At 43.4% G+C, this 12,772-nt stretch overlaps 1 pseudogene across 1 annotated transcript; it reads left to right on the plus strand.

The window, feature by feature from the left end:
• Nucleotides 1–920: 920 nt before the first annotated feature.
• On the plus strand, nucleotides 921–12,440 carry LOC307184896 (platelet-derived growth factor receptor-like protein; annotated as a pseudogene). The gene is made up of 5 exons: nucleotides 921–1,202; nucleotides 2,411–2,465; nucleotides 3,905–4,062; nucleotides 4,346–4,459; nucleotides 12,242–12,440. The product of its transcript is annotated as a platelet-derived growth factor receptor-like protein (transcript).
• Nucleotides 12,441–12,772: the final 332 nt, after the last annotated feature.

Raw genomic sequence — 12,772 nt, forward strand, 5'->3', positions numbered from 1 at the left:
AAAAGCTGGAGATAGTGAGTCCATATCTGAAAGGACTGCTTTGCAGCCAGAGCCACTCAGCGTCAAGAGCACTGCTGGTGGAATTACCGTGGGCTCTGGAGTCAGGCTGAGCTAGGTCTGAGTTCTGGGTCTCCTACTTCCCCACATACCCTGGGAAAGTTAGCCTCCGTGAGCCTCAAGTTCCTCATCTGTAAAATCAGAATAATACTTTGCAGCCATTAAGAGGATGAAATAAGATGTATATAAAGGGCTAGTCCTGTTCCAGAAACACTAACATTAAAGGTAGCTATTGGTATATTTAAATACCAAGCTCCCGATCATGAGACATATCTAAGTGCAGGTTAAGCTCCCTCTTTTGGAACATGCTTAGAAGGTTTTGAAATACTGGTGGAAGCTTGGGTACGAACACGTGTAAGGTCCCTTGCATAGCCTACCATCAGTTCCGCTTCTAAGGAATTCGTTCTGAGGAAGCAACCTGACTGAAGGTGCATGAACAAGATGATAATTGCAAAATGGTTTATTTGGGCTAAGAATGAAAACCCAAATACCCCCAAATCAAGATACATCACTGTCATGAAATACCATTCAAGTTATTAAAAATGTTGGTCCGCATGTGTTTGACATGGAATGGTAATCACATACTAACTGAAAATGCAGATTATTAATATGTATTATATTCCATTTTAACAATATTTATTTAAAATATTTGCATTAGAAAGCCCTGGGAAAATATGCTTCAAATACTCATGGTGGTTATCTCTGGATGGTAAGTTTTGGGGCAAATTTAATCCTTTTTCTTGGTTTGTCTGTATTTTATAATTTTTCTTTAAAGAGTGAGAATTACTTGTGTAGTAGTAGTAAGTATAAAAAACAACAGAGCTCTGTGGTTCTGTCAACTGCTCGGGTGAGGAAAGGACAGAATGGTGGAGGCTGACCCCAGACTCACCCTTTCTTCCCTGCAGCTGAAATCCAAGAGTGTGGCAGAACTCCAAAGCCCAGAAAAGAGGAGCCTCAAAGCAGCCAGCCCTGGTGAGGCGAAGGCTCAGGAGCTCCAGGTGATAGAACCCAAATCAGACCAGAGCCAGAAGTCCCTGCAGATGAAGACGCCTGTGGAGGCCGCAGCCCCAAGCCGCCCAGCTCCCTCCATCCTGACCCAGGTGCTAAGGAGAGGCCGATTCCAAAAGGTGGGGGACTCTGAGCCTGTGGGCTGGGGAGCCCCCAGAGCTGCCAGCGGAAGGTGGTCTGCTGGAGGGCCCCTGTGAACCTGGGAGAGGAGGGTTAGGGATGCCTGAGGTATGGGATGGAAGAACTCCTGTGACAGCCTAAATGGATGCAGGGGGTGGGTCAGAGGATGTCAGGCAGTAGTTGTCAAGCACTTTGATAAGTCTTTATAGGGATTAAAATGGCCCAGAACCCACACTGGGCATCCCATTACAAGCAACTATAGGCATTTAAAAGGCACAGTAAGATGGGCTCACAGGACCCGTCAGATGCCTAGTGGTTTTACAGAATGGGAGATAAGGCTGTCCACAATCTTGGGATGTCAATTGTGGAGGCAGCAAACAGTGCCTGTAGGGAAAAAGGTGGCAATGGTAAGGCCAAAAGACTGACCTATCTGTGCTTAGAGGTCAGGCTGGAGACCACCCTCCTGTCAGGTGCTCCATCGCAGGGAAGGCATAAATAAAGGCAAAGTTGGTCCCACAGTGTTGCCCACCCAAGTCCGGAAGAAAATCGGGCAAAGGTTGGGATATAAAACCGGGTTCAGAAAATTTGTCCTCCCTTAACTGAGTCTTTTTTTTTTTTTTTTTTGCTGCACCACACGGCATGCTGGATCTTAGTTTCCCGACCAAGGATCGAACCCATGACCCCTGCAGTGGGAGCTTGGAGTCCTAATCACCAGACCACCAGGGAAGTCCCTCAACTGAGTCTCTTAAAATGAGAGTTCTGTGGACTCTGCATCTTTTGGCAGGTGGAGGCATTCAGAGGGCATTTGCTGGCCTGAACAAAGGGACACAAGAAAGAAGCCAAGAAGGGCAAAGGAGTTTGGGAGATTTCATTTGCAATGTGTGGGCAACGTCAGTGCGGGGGAAGATGGACCAATCAGAAGTTGCACTTGAGGCCAGTGGGATAGGAGAGCCGATCAAACTGTGGGTAGGGCCAATATATATCCTGACAGCTCGATCGGGGAAGACAGGGTGGGTGGAGTGACAAAAATTGGGGAAGGGCACTGTCAGCTAAACAGACGCTGCTCACTCGGTGTCTCAGGTTATCCCCATCTCCTGCCCGCCCCGGCCCACTGCCCACCGACTGTCTTTCAGAATCAAGCCCTTCAGCCAGCACAGTCACTTACAGCTGGTGGAATCTAAGGGCACAGAGATGGGAATACAGCTGGTGGGCTTGGCACTGCCAGGACAGCATGTGTGTAGACAGCAAGGACCTCCAGGGGAAGACCTTCATCTTCACAGGTGCCCTGGAGTCAGGGTCTCCACGAAACAACTCAGAAAGCCCTTCAAACCTGTCTTCAGTATTTCTCCTTAGACCCACCTATAAAATGAGAGGATGGCACTCGTGGATCTCTAAGGTCCTTCTTGTGACCTTTTGGGATTTTATGGCTAGTTGCATGTAGAATGGAGGAGTCAGAGTCCACCTTTGTGCAACGGAGGAAAGAGATGACTCTTCTAGACTCAGCATGGTCTCTCTCTTCCTCAGTTCCAACCCTAGCAGTAATGGTAAGCTAATCTAGAGGGTCTTGATCATGACTGTCAGCATCACCTGGGAGCCTGTTAAAAACAGATTCTTAGGCCCCACTGCCATTAACTCTGGACAGAATCTAGAAGCCTACCGAGTCCTATAGCTGATTCCAATCTTCAGGAAGATATGGGAACCAACAGCCAGTGTGTCCCAGCTATGGCTGCACATCAGGGTCACCTGGGGAGCTTTAAACCCGCTGATACCAACCCCCCGCCTCAAGCCAGGTCCCCATGGACTTAGTCTGGGGCTGGGGCCCAGGAACTGGTTACCTTAAAAACACCTCAGGTGACTCTACTGTGCAGCCAGGTTAAGAACCTTTGCATTTGTCTAATTCTAGAGCTTCTTCACCCAATACAGAAGCCACTCAACAGATAGGGCTATTTAAACCTAAATGAACTAAAAGCTGAAAATTCAGTTAAGTTGCACTAGCTACATTCATAGAGCCCTATAGCCACATGTGGCTAGCGGTTACATCTTCAACAACACAGATACAAGTACAGAAAGTTCTATTGGTAGCACTGCTTTAGAAAGCTAGTCCCCAGTTAATTCCTACTCAGTGCACCATTATGCACCGAAGAATCTGACTTGAGATTGTGTTGCTAAAAGTACCGTGAAAGAGTTTGATGAACGTTTGCCTCCCACAGGCCTGGTGCATCATATCCAGTATCTCATTTGCTTGTTATCAGCTCTGCAAAATAGGCCAGAGTGGGATTATTGCTCCTACTTGATGAAAAAAAACCAAACAAGAACCAAGGCTTGGAGGAAGAAAGTGATTCGCTTAAGATCCCACAGGTAGTGGGTGGCAAGATTAGGAAATCTGGACTTCTGCTTCAGTATTTCCTGTGATATTTTTCACAGAGAAGGGCCCTTAGAGACTGAGTGGTCTGAACCCCTTGTTGTACAAATGAAGACACTAAAGATCAGAGAGGGAAAGAGACTGAAGATGCACAGCAAACTGATGACAAAACTGAAACTAGCAGACTGGTCTTTAGCCTTCAGTACAGGACACCATGTGAGACAGCCAAGAGCATAGAGAATGGGGATAGGCAGGTAAAGTAGGATTTCAAGTCCCCACCAGGGACCTTATGCTTGTGGGTGGTGGTAGAGCATCAGGAAGCAACAAATCTGTCAAGCTCATTCTCTCTCCTTCCAGACCCAGAGGAACTCTTTGTCCTCACAGAGGATTATATGAGGCGGTGCAGCCAGTTCCAGTTCTCTGTCAGGTGACCAACGCCCTGGCCCAGGTGACACTGCATTGGGAGTTAGCCCCTAAGGAGGTCCCCATGGATGAGACCGACGTCTCCTTTTCAAGTTTTATTATTTTTTTTATTGAAGTATAGTTGGTGCATAAGTTACAAGTGTACAATAGAGTGATTTACAATTTTTAAATGTTATACTCCATTTATAGTTTTTGTAAAATATTGGCTATAGTCTCTGTATTGTACAGTATATCCATGTAGCTTATTTACTACATGATAATTTGTATCTCTTAATCCCTTACCCCTGTATAGTAACCCCTTCTTCCCTCTCCCCACTGGTAACCACTAGTTTGTTCTCTGTATCTGTGAGGACAGACATCTCCTTTGTGGTGAAGAGGGCTTCACCATCCACTGGCCCTGAGCTTCCTTGGCTGGCTCTCTCTTCTGCTTGGCAAGCCTGGGTGGCACGAGACGAATCTCTACCAAGTACGTGCTGATCTGCATCCACTGTGCATGAACCTAGGGCTCTGGGTGGGCAGGGAAGGGGGAGGTGATGGGGAGAGATGCCTCCTTTGGGCACCTCAGGTTGGGGTTCTATGGATTATGGAGCTCTAAACAACCAACCAGATTTAACAATGCTCCACATGTTCAACCACCTTGTCTGACTGCCAGCCAATCAGCTTAAGCTAGCTTGCATCAGGTCATCCTGTTTATTCACCCACCCATTCTCAAACTGTTCCACTGATCCACCCTTCCTCCAGCCAACCATTCCATTCATCCATCCTCCATTAATTCATTACACCCATTCACATGGCCTCTATCAATTCAACCATCTCAACCATTGATCCTCTTATCAATTTAACTATTCCACCTATTCATTCTATTCAACTACTCTCCCATTCTGTAGGTAGTATTTCCATTTTGTCAGTGGTTTCCTTTGCTGTGCAAAAGATTTTAAGTTTAATTAGGTTCCATTTGTTTATTTTTTGCTTTTATTTTTTTTTTGTCTTAGGAGACTGATCCAAGAAAATTGCTATGATTTATGTCAAGGAGTGTTCTGCCTATGTTACCTTCTAGGAGTTTTATGGTTTCAGGTCTTACATTTAGGTCTTTAAAACATTTTGAGGGGGGCTTCCCTGGTGGCGCAGTGGTTGGGAGTCCGCCTGCCGATGCAGGGGACGCGGGTTCGTGCCCCGGTCCGGGAGGGTCCCACATGCCGCGGAGCGGCTGGGCCCGTGAGCCATGGCCGCTGAGCCTGCGCGTTGGGAGCCTGTGCTCCGCAACGGGAGAGGCCACCACAACAGTGAGGGGCCCGTGTACCGCAAAAAAAAAAAAAAAAACATTTTGAGGGTTATTTTTGGTATATTTTTGTATATGGTTTGAGGGAATATTCTAATCTCATTGTTTCACATATGCTTTCCAGTTTATTCAGCACCGCTTCTTGGAGAGACTGTCTTTTCTCCACTGTATATTCTTGCCTCCTTTGTCATAGGTTAATTGACTGTAGGTGTGTGGGTTTTTTTCTGGGCTCTCTATTCTTTTCCATTGATCTATGTGTCTGTTTCTGTGTCAAGATCATGCTGGTTGATTACTGTAGCTTTGCAGTATAATCTGGTGTCTGCAAGGGTTATACCTCCAGCTTTGTTCTTTTTTTCTCAGGATTGCTTTGGCAATTCTGGGTCTTTTGTGGTTCCATACAAATTTTAGGATTCTTCTAGTTCTGTGAAAAATGTCCTGGGTAGTTCGGTATGGATTGCATTAAATCTATAGATTGTTTTGGGTGGTATGGCCATTTTACTAATATTAATTCTTCTAATCCAAGAGCATGGGCTATCTTTCCATTTCTTTGAATCATCAGTCTCCTTCATCAGTGTTTTACAGTTTGCAGAGTATAGGTTTCTCACCTCATTGGTTAAGTTTATTCCTAAGTATTAATTTTTTGATGTAATTTTAAATGGGATTTTTTTTTTTTTACTTTCTCTGATATTCCATTACGAATGTATAGAAACACAACAGATTTCTGTATATTAATCTTTTATCTTGCTACCTTGGTGAACTCATTCTGATAGTTTTGGGGTGAAGACATAAGGGTTCTCTAGAGTATCATGTCATAAGTAAATAGTGACAGGTTAACCTCTTCCCTTCCAATTTGGATACATTTTATTTCTTTTTCTTGTCTGATTGCTGTGGCTAGGACTTCCAATACTATGTTGAATAGAAGTGGTGAGAGTGGACATTCTTGTCTTGTTCCTGAATTTAGTGGGAAAGCTTTCAGCTTTTCACTGTTGAGTATTATGATGGCTGTTGTTTTGTTGTAAATGGCCTTTATTTGTTGAGATATGTTCCCTTTTTGACAGTTTTTATCATGAGTGGATGTTGAATTTTGTCAAATCCTTTTTCTGTGTCTATTGAGATCATGTGAGTTTTGTCTTTTGTTAACATTGTGTATCACACTGATTTTGCATATACTGAACAAACCAGCCTTTTGTGACTCAGTCATGGTATATGATTCCTTTTATGTATTGTTGAATTCAGGTTGGTAATATTTTGAGGATTTTTGCATCTATACTGAAAGATATTGACCTGTAATTCTCCTTTTTGGTAGTGTCTTTGTCTGGTTTTGGTATCAGGGTAATTGTGGCCTTGTAGAATGACTTTGACAGTGTTCCCTCCTCTTCAGTCTTTTGGAATAGTTTGAGAAGGATCAGTATAAGTTCTTCTTTAAATTTGGTAGAATTCCCCAGTGAAGCCATCTGGTCCTGGAATTTTGTTTGCTGGGAGTTTTTTAAATTACAGTTTCACTACTAAGATCAGTTTGTTCTCTTTTTTTTGGCCATGCCACATGGCTTGCAGGATTAGTTCCCTGACCAGGGCTCCCCTGCACTGGAAGCGCGGAGTCCCAACCACTAGACCGCCAGGGAATTCCTGGTCAACTTGTTCTAATTGTCTGTTTCTTTTAATATTTTATTTATTTATTTATTTGGTTGCACTGGGTCTTAGTTGTGGCACATGGGTTCCTTTGTTGTGGCATGCAAACTCTAGTTCGGCATGCACATGGGATCTAGTTCCCTGACCAAGGATAGAACCTGGGCCCCCTGCATTGGGAGCACGGAGTCTTAACCACTGCATCACCAGGGAAGTGCCCCATCTGTTTCTTCTTGACTCAAGTCCTGGCATGCCATTTGTTTCTAGAAATTGGTACATTTCTTCTAGGTGTCCAATTTGTTGGTGTATAATGTTCATAGTGTTCCCTTAACGATTTTTTGTATCGCTGTGGTATCAGTTGTTATTTCTCCTCTTTCATTTCTTATTTTATTTGAGTCCCCTCTTTTCTTGGTGAGCCTGGCTAAATGTTTGTCAATTTTGTTTATCTTTTTAAAAAAAAACAGTTCTTGGTTTCCTTTCTATTGTTTTTTTTTTTTTTTTTTGATCTGTTTCATTTCCTCTCTGATCTTTTAGTTCCTTCTTTCTACTGACTTTGGGCTTTGTTCTTTTTATTATTCTTTTAAGTTGTAGGTTAGGTTGTTTGAGATTTTTCTTGTTTCTTGAGGAAGGCGTGTATCACTATAAACTTCCCTCTTAGAACTGCCTTTGCTGTATCTCATAGATACTGGAAAGTAGTGTTTTCATTTTCGTTTGCCTTGAGGTATTTTCTGGTTTCTTCTTTGCTTTCATTGCTGACATGCTGGCTTTTTTTAGGAGCATATTGTTTAATTCTCACATTTTTTTCCATTTCTCTTTCTGTAGTTGACTTCTAGCTTCACATTGTTGTGGTCAGAAAAGATGCTTGATATAATTTCTAGCCTCTTAAATTTGTTGAGGCTTGTTTGTGACCTAGTATGTGATCTATCCTGGAGAACATTCCATGCAGGCTTAAAAGAATGTATATTATGCTTTTTTTTCTATGTAGTGTCCTGTGGATATCAATTAAGTCCACCTGCTCTATTGTGTCTCTTAGGATCTCTGCCTTATTGGTTTTTTCTGTCTGGATGATCTGTCCATTGATGTCAGTGAGGTGTTATAGTCTCTATTATTGTCAGTTTGTCCCCTTATGTCTGTTAGTGTTTGCTTTATATATTTAAGTGTGCCTATATTGGGTATGTATGTTAACGAGTATAATATCCTCTTCTTGTATTGCTCCTTTTATCATTATATAATGCCCTTTGTCTTTTGTTATAGTCTTTGTTTTAAAGTCTGTTTTGTCTAAGTATTGCTACCCCTGCTTTGTTGTCATTTCTATTTGCATAAAATAGCTTTTTCTATCACCTTGCTTTTAGTCTGTTCATCTTTGACCCTGAAGTGAGTCTCTTGTAGGCAGCATATTAAAAGGTCTTGTTTTTATCCAATCAGCCACGCTGTGTGTTTTGATTGGAACATGTAGTCCATTGACATTTTTTCATACATATTAATTTTAATTTTTATTGGAGTATAGTTGATTTACAATGTTGTGTTACTTTCAGGTGCATGGCATATATATATATATATATCCATTCTTTTTTTTAAGACTCTTTTCCCATATAGGCCATTACAGAGCATTGAGTAGATTTCCCTGTGCTATATAGCAGGTTATTATTAGTTATCTCTTTTATATATAGTACTGTGTATATGTCAGTCGCAGTCTCCCAATTTATCCCTCCCCCACCATCCCTGGTAACCATAAGTTTGTTTTCAACATCCATGACTGGACTTGTGTTTTGTAAATAAGTTCATTTGTACCCATTTTTTTAGAGTCCACATATAAGGGATATCATATTTGTCTTTGTCTGACTTACTCAGTATGACAATCTCTAGGTCCATCCATGTTGCTGAAAATGGAATTATTTTGTTCTTTTTTATGGCTGAGTAATATTCCATTGTATATATATATCATATCTTCTTTATCCATTCCTCTGTTGATGGATATTTAGTTTGCTTCCATGTCCTGGCTATTGTAAAAGTGCTGCAATGAACATTGGGGTGCATGTATCTTTATGAACTTTGTTTTTTCCTGGGTATATGCCCAGGAGTGGGATTGCTGTGTCATATGGTAGTTCTGTTTTTAGTTTTTAAGGAACTTCCATACTATTCTCCGTAGTGGCTGTACCAGTCCTTTGACATTTAAAGTAATTTTTGATAGGTATGTGCTTATTACCACTTTATTCCTTGTTTTCCAGTTGTTTTTGTAGTTCTTTGTTCATTTCTTCTTTTTGTTTCTCCCATTGTGGTTTGTTTGTTTATTTATTTAGGCAAAATCACATGGCTTGTGGGATCTTAGTTTCCCTTGGCAGTGAAAGCACAGAGTCCTAACCACTGGACCACCAGGGAATTCCCTCATTATGGTTTAATTTTCTTTTGTAGTATGCTTGAGTTCCTGTCTTCTTGATTTGTGTATCTATTATAGATTTTTGATTTGTGGTTACCATGATCTAGTTTAAATTGATAATCATTTAAGTTCAAACACATTCGAAAAGATCTATATTTTTACTCCCCCTCCCCACATTTTGCTCTTGATGTCATATTTTACATCTTCATCCTTAACTATTTACTGTTTGTTTTAGTTGTAGTTGCTTTAAAATTTTTTTGATCTAAGTACTGGCTTATTTAAGTGATCCTCAATCTTTATATTTGCTTTTCTTATTGGGATTTTCCCTTTCCTGCAGAGTCTTACTACTTTTCCATTTAGTGAAGACCCTTCAACATTTCTTTTAGGGTAGGTTTAGTATTGATGAATTCTTTTAGTTTTTGCTTGTCTGAGAAATTCTTAGTTTCGCCTTCTATTCTAAATGATAATCTTATTGGGTAGAGTATCCTAGGTTGCAGCGTTTTCCCTTTTAGGACTTTGAATATGTCATGCCACTCCCTTCTGGCTTGCAAAGTTTCTGCAGAGAAAGCAGCTGATAGCCTTATGGAGTTCCTTTGTATATGAATCTTTGTTTTTCCTCTTGCTGCCTTTAGAATTCTCTTTAACTTTTGCTGTTTTGATTATGATATATTTTGGTATGGGTCTGTTTGATTTCATCTTGTTTGGGACTCTCTGTTCTTTCTGTACCTGGATATCTGTTTTTTTAGGCTTGGGAGGTTTTCAGGTATAATTTCTTCAAATATATTTTTGATCCCCTTCTCTCCCTTCTTCTCTGGAACCCCTGTAATGTGGATGTTAGCACATTTTATTTTATCCCATAGATCTTGCATATTTCTTCCTTCCTTTCCCCCTCCCTCCCTCCCTCCGTCCCTCCCTCTCTCCCTCTCTCTTTCTCTCTCTCTCTCTCTCTCTCTCTTTCTTTCTTTCTTCTCACTTATCCTTCTGCCTGCTGTTCTGATTAGGTGATTTGCATTATTCTGTCTTCCAGATCACTTAGGCATTCTGTGTCATTTAGTCTGCTATTCATTGCTTTTAGATTGCTTTTAATCTCAGAGACTGAATTATCTATTTTTGATTGGGTCTTTATAGTTTCTAGTTCCTTATTAAAATGATCTGTGCATAGATCAATTCTCGTAACTCAGTTCGCATTTTTATTACCAACTGTTTGAACTCATTGTCTGGTAGTCTGATTTATCTGTTTCATTATTTTTTCAAGGGTTTTCTCTTGCTCTTTAAATTGGGAGTAGTTCCTCTGCCTTTTCATTTTATTTAACTTTCTCTCTGTATGAATTTAGGCAAAACAGTTACTTATTGTGGTCTCAAAGTGGTGTTTTTATGTGGGAGCATCCCTATGTAGACTGTGTGTGCCAGTGTCTTCAGTGTGAGGGCTCGATTTGATGTGGACACCAGCCACATCTTTCCTCAGGGTGTGCTGACCACTGTGACCTTGAGAAAGGGGTGTGATTGGTATTGGAGAAGCCAGAGCCTGCACAGGGTGTGAGGTGGGACTCACTGTCTGCTCAGTGGTGGTCATAGGCCTGTTGGGTGGGGCCCGCTCCCAAGTTGATGGAGTAGATGACTTGAGGGTCAGGCTCAAGCTGGCTCTGTTGCCTTTTAAGTGTGTTTTCCTCCTCCCTGCACTGGGGCCTTTGCCCCAAAGGAGGGTAACGCTGAAACAAGTGGGGCTCCCGTGCTTACAGGGGTCTGATGCACTGCCTGTGTAGGTGGCTGCTGCTCCATTCAGACCCAGCCCGTGATCGCATCGCTCCCGTTGTGTTCGTCTGTCCCGGATCTAGTGCAAAGCTGTGGTACGGGGTGGGTGGAGCTGGAGCGTTCACTAGGCTGCTACTGGGGATGGTGGTCTTGTGGTGGCGGGAACTGAAGTGGCTGCGCTGCAGTCAGAAGTCTGGGCTGCTTCTGTGGTGCTATTTATGTAAGCGCTGGCAGTGGCCACTGCTGCCCCACCTGGACCACACCCCAGGCCCCCAGGTCACCTCTGCAGCCCTAGATAGTCTTTTCCCAGGTCCGGGCTTTCCTAGATCCAGCGCCAGGCCGTGGTGTGGAGCGAGTGGGGCCAGGGTGTTCGCTCAGCTCAGGTTGGGGATTGTGGCGAGGCAGTTGCTGCTAGGGTAGACCTCTCCACCCTGTCTGTTGGCAGGCTGGTAGCCCTGTACTCCTCATGAGTGGAGTCCTGGCTTTGCCAGCATTTCTGTCCGTCCCACTGGTTCTGCAAGCAGCCAAGAGGGCTTGTCCCCTCCGTGTAGGACCCCAGGACTGGGACACCCAGTATGTGGCTCAACCTACTCACTCTCCAGGACGAGCATCCACCTCTCTGATTTACCTTAGTCCCCTCCCAGGCTCACAGGTGCTGACCCAATGCTTTTCTTCCCATCCTACCCGATTCTGCAGGAATCTTTTCATAGCCTTGGTTATACAGGAACTCTTCCAGTTTCCAGTTAGTATTCTGAGAGACTTGTTGTACACGTAGATGTATTTTTTTTTAATTTTTTAAAAAATTTATTTATGGCTGTGTTGGGTCTTCATTTCCGTGCGAGGGCTTTCTCTAGTTGCAGTAAGTGGGGGGGGGGTCACTCTTCATCGCGGTGCGCGGGCCTCTCACTATCACGGCCTCTCTTGTTGAGGAGCACAGGCTCCAGACGCACAGGCTCAGTAGTTGTGGCTCACGGGCCTAGTTGCTCCGCGGCATGTGGGATCTTCCCAGACCAGGGCTCCAACCCGTGTCCCCTGCATTGGCAGGCGGATTCTCTACCACTGTGCCACCAGGGAAGCCCCGTAGATGTATTTTTGATGTGTTTGTGGGAGGGACGTGAGCTCCATGTCCTCTTGCGCAGCCATCTTGTTCAGGCTCTGACCCAGACCTTCACTCCAGCCATTCTAACAATAATTCAACATATGTGTCCCCATTTCTCTCCCCTTCTCTCCATGGCAGACCCTTCTTTCTCACCCGAACCCACCATCCAAGCTTCAGCAACATCAGTCCGACTGGGAGAGAACTTCAGTGTGATCTGCGTAGTTCTGAGTGAGCCACAGGTGGCTGTGGACTGAGTTGGGAATATCCAGGGCAGAAGGTAAGAGGAGGCAGAGTGTGTATGTGGTGGTGGCGTATCAGGGCAGGGGCGTGGGAGTGAAGGCTTGGGATCAGGGCCCGGAGCCAGAGGGGAGACATGGCTTGACTGGGAATCTGAGCAATCTGCATTCTAGTCCCAACTCTGACACTGCTGCTTTGAGTGACCTTGGGGAGGTCACTTCCTTTTCTGGGCCTCAGTTTCCTCATTTGTCAAGTAGAACTACTTATCAGCTTATTGTATAAAAATATATAATTTGTTTTAATTTGTCTGACAATTATTGAGCACCCACCACAGAGCAGACGCTGAACTAGGTGCTGAGGTTACAATGACGAATTAAAGAGAAAGATGGCTGCCCCCGCTTTGCAAGCTTACAGTCTAAATGGGGAGGAAGA

The sequence above is a fragment of the Stenella coeruleoalba genome, assembly GCF_951394435.1.
Source record: "Stenella coeruleoalba genome assembly, chromosome: 3".
NCBI lineage: Eukaryota > Metazoa > Chordata > Mammalia > Artiodactyla > Delphinidae > Stenella > Stenella coeruleoalba.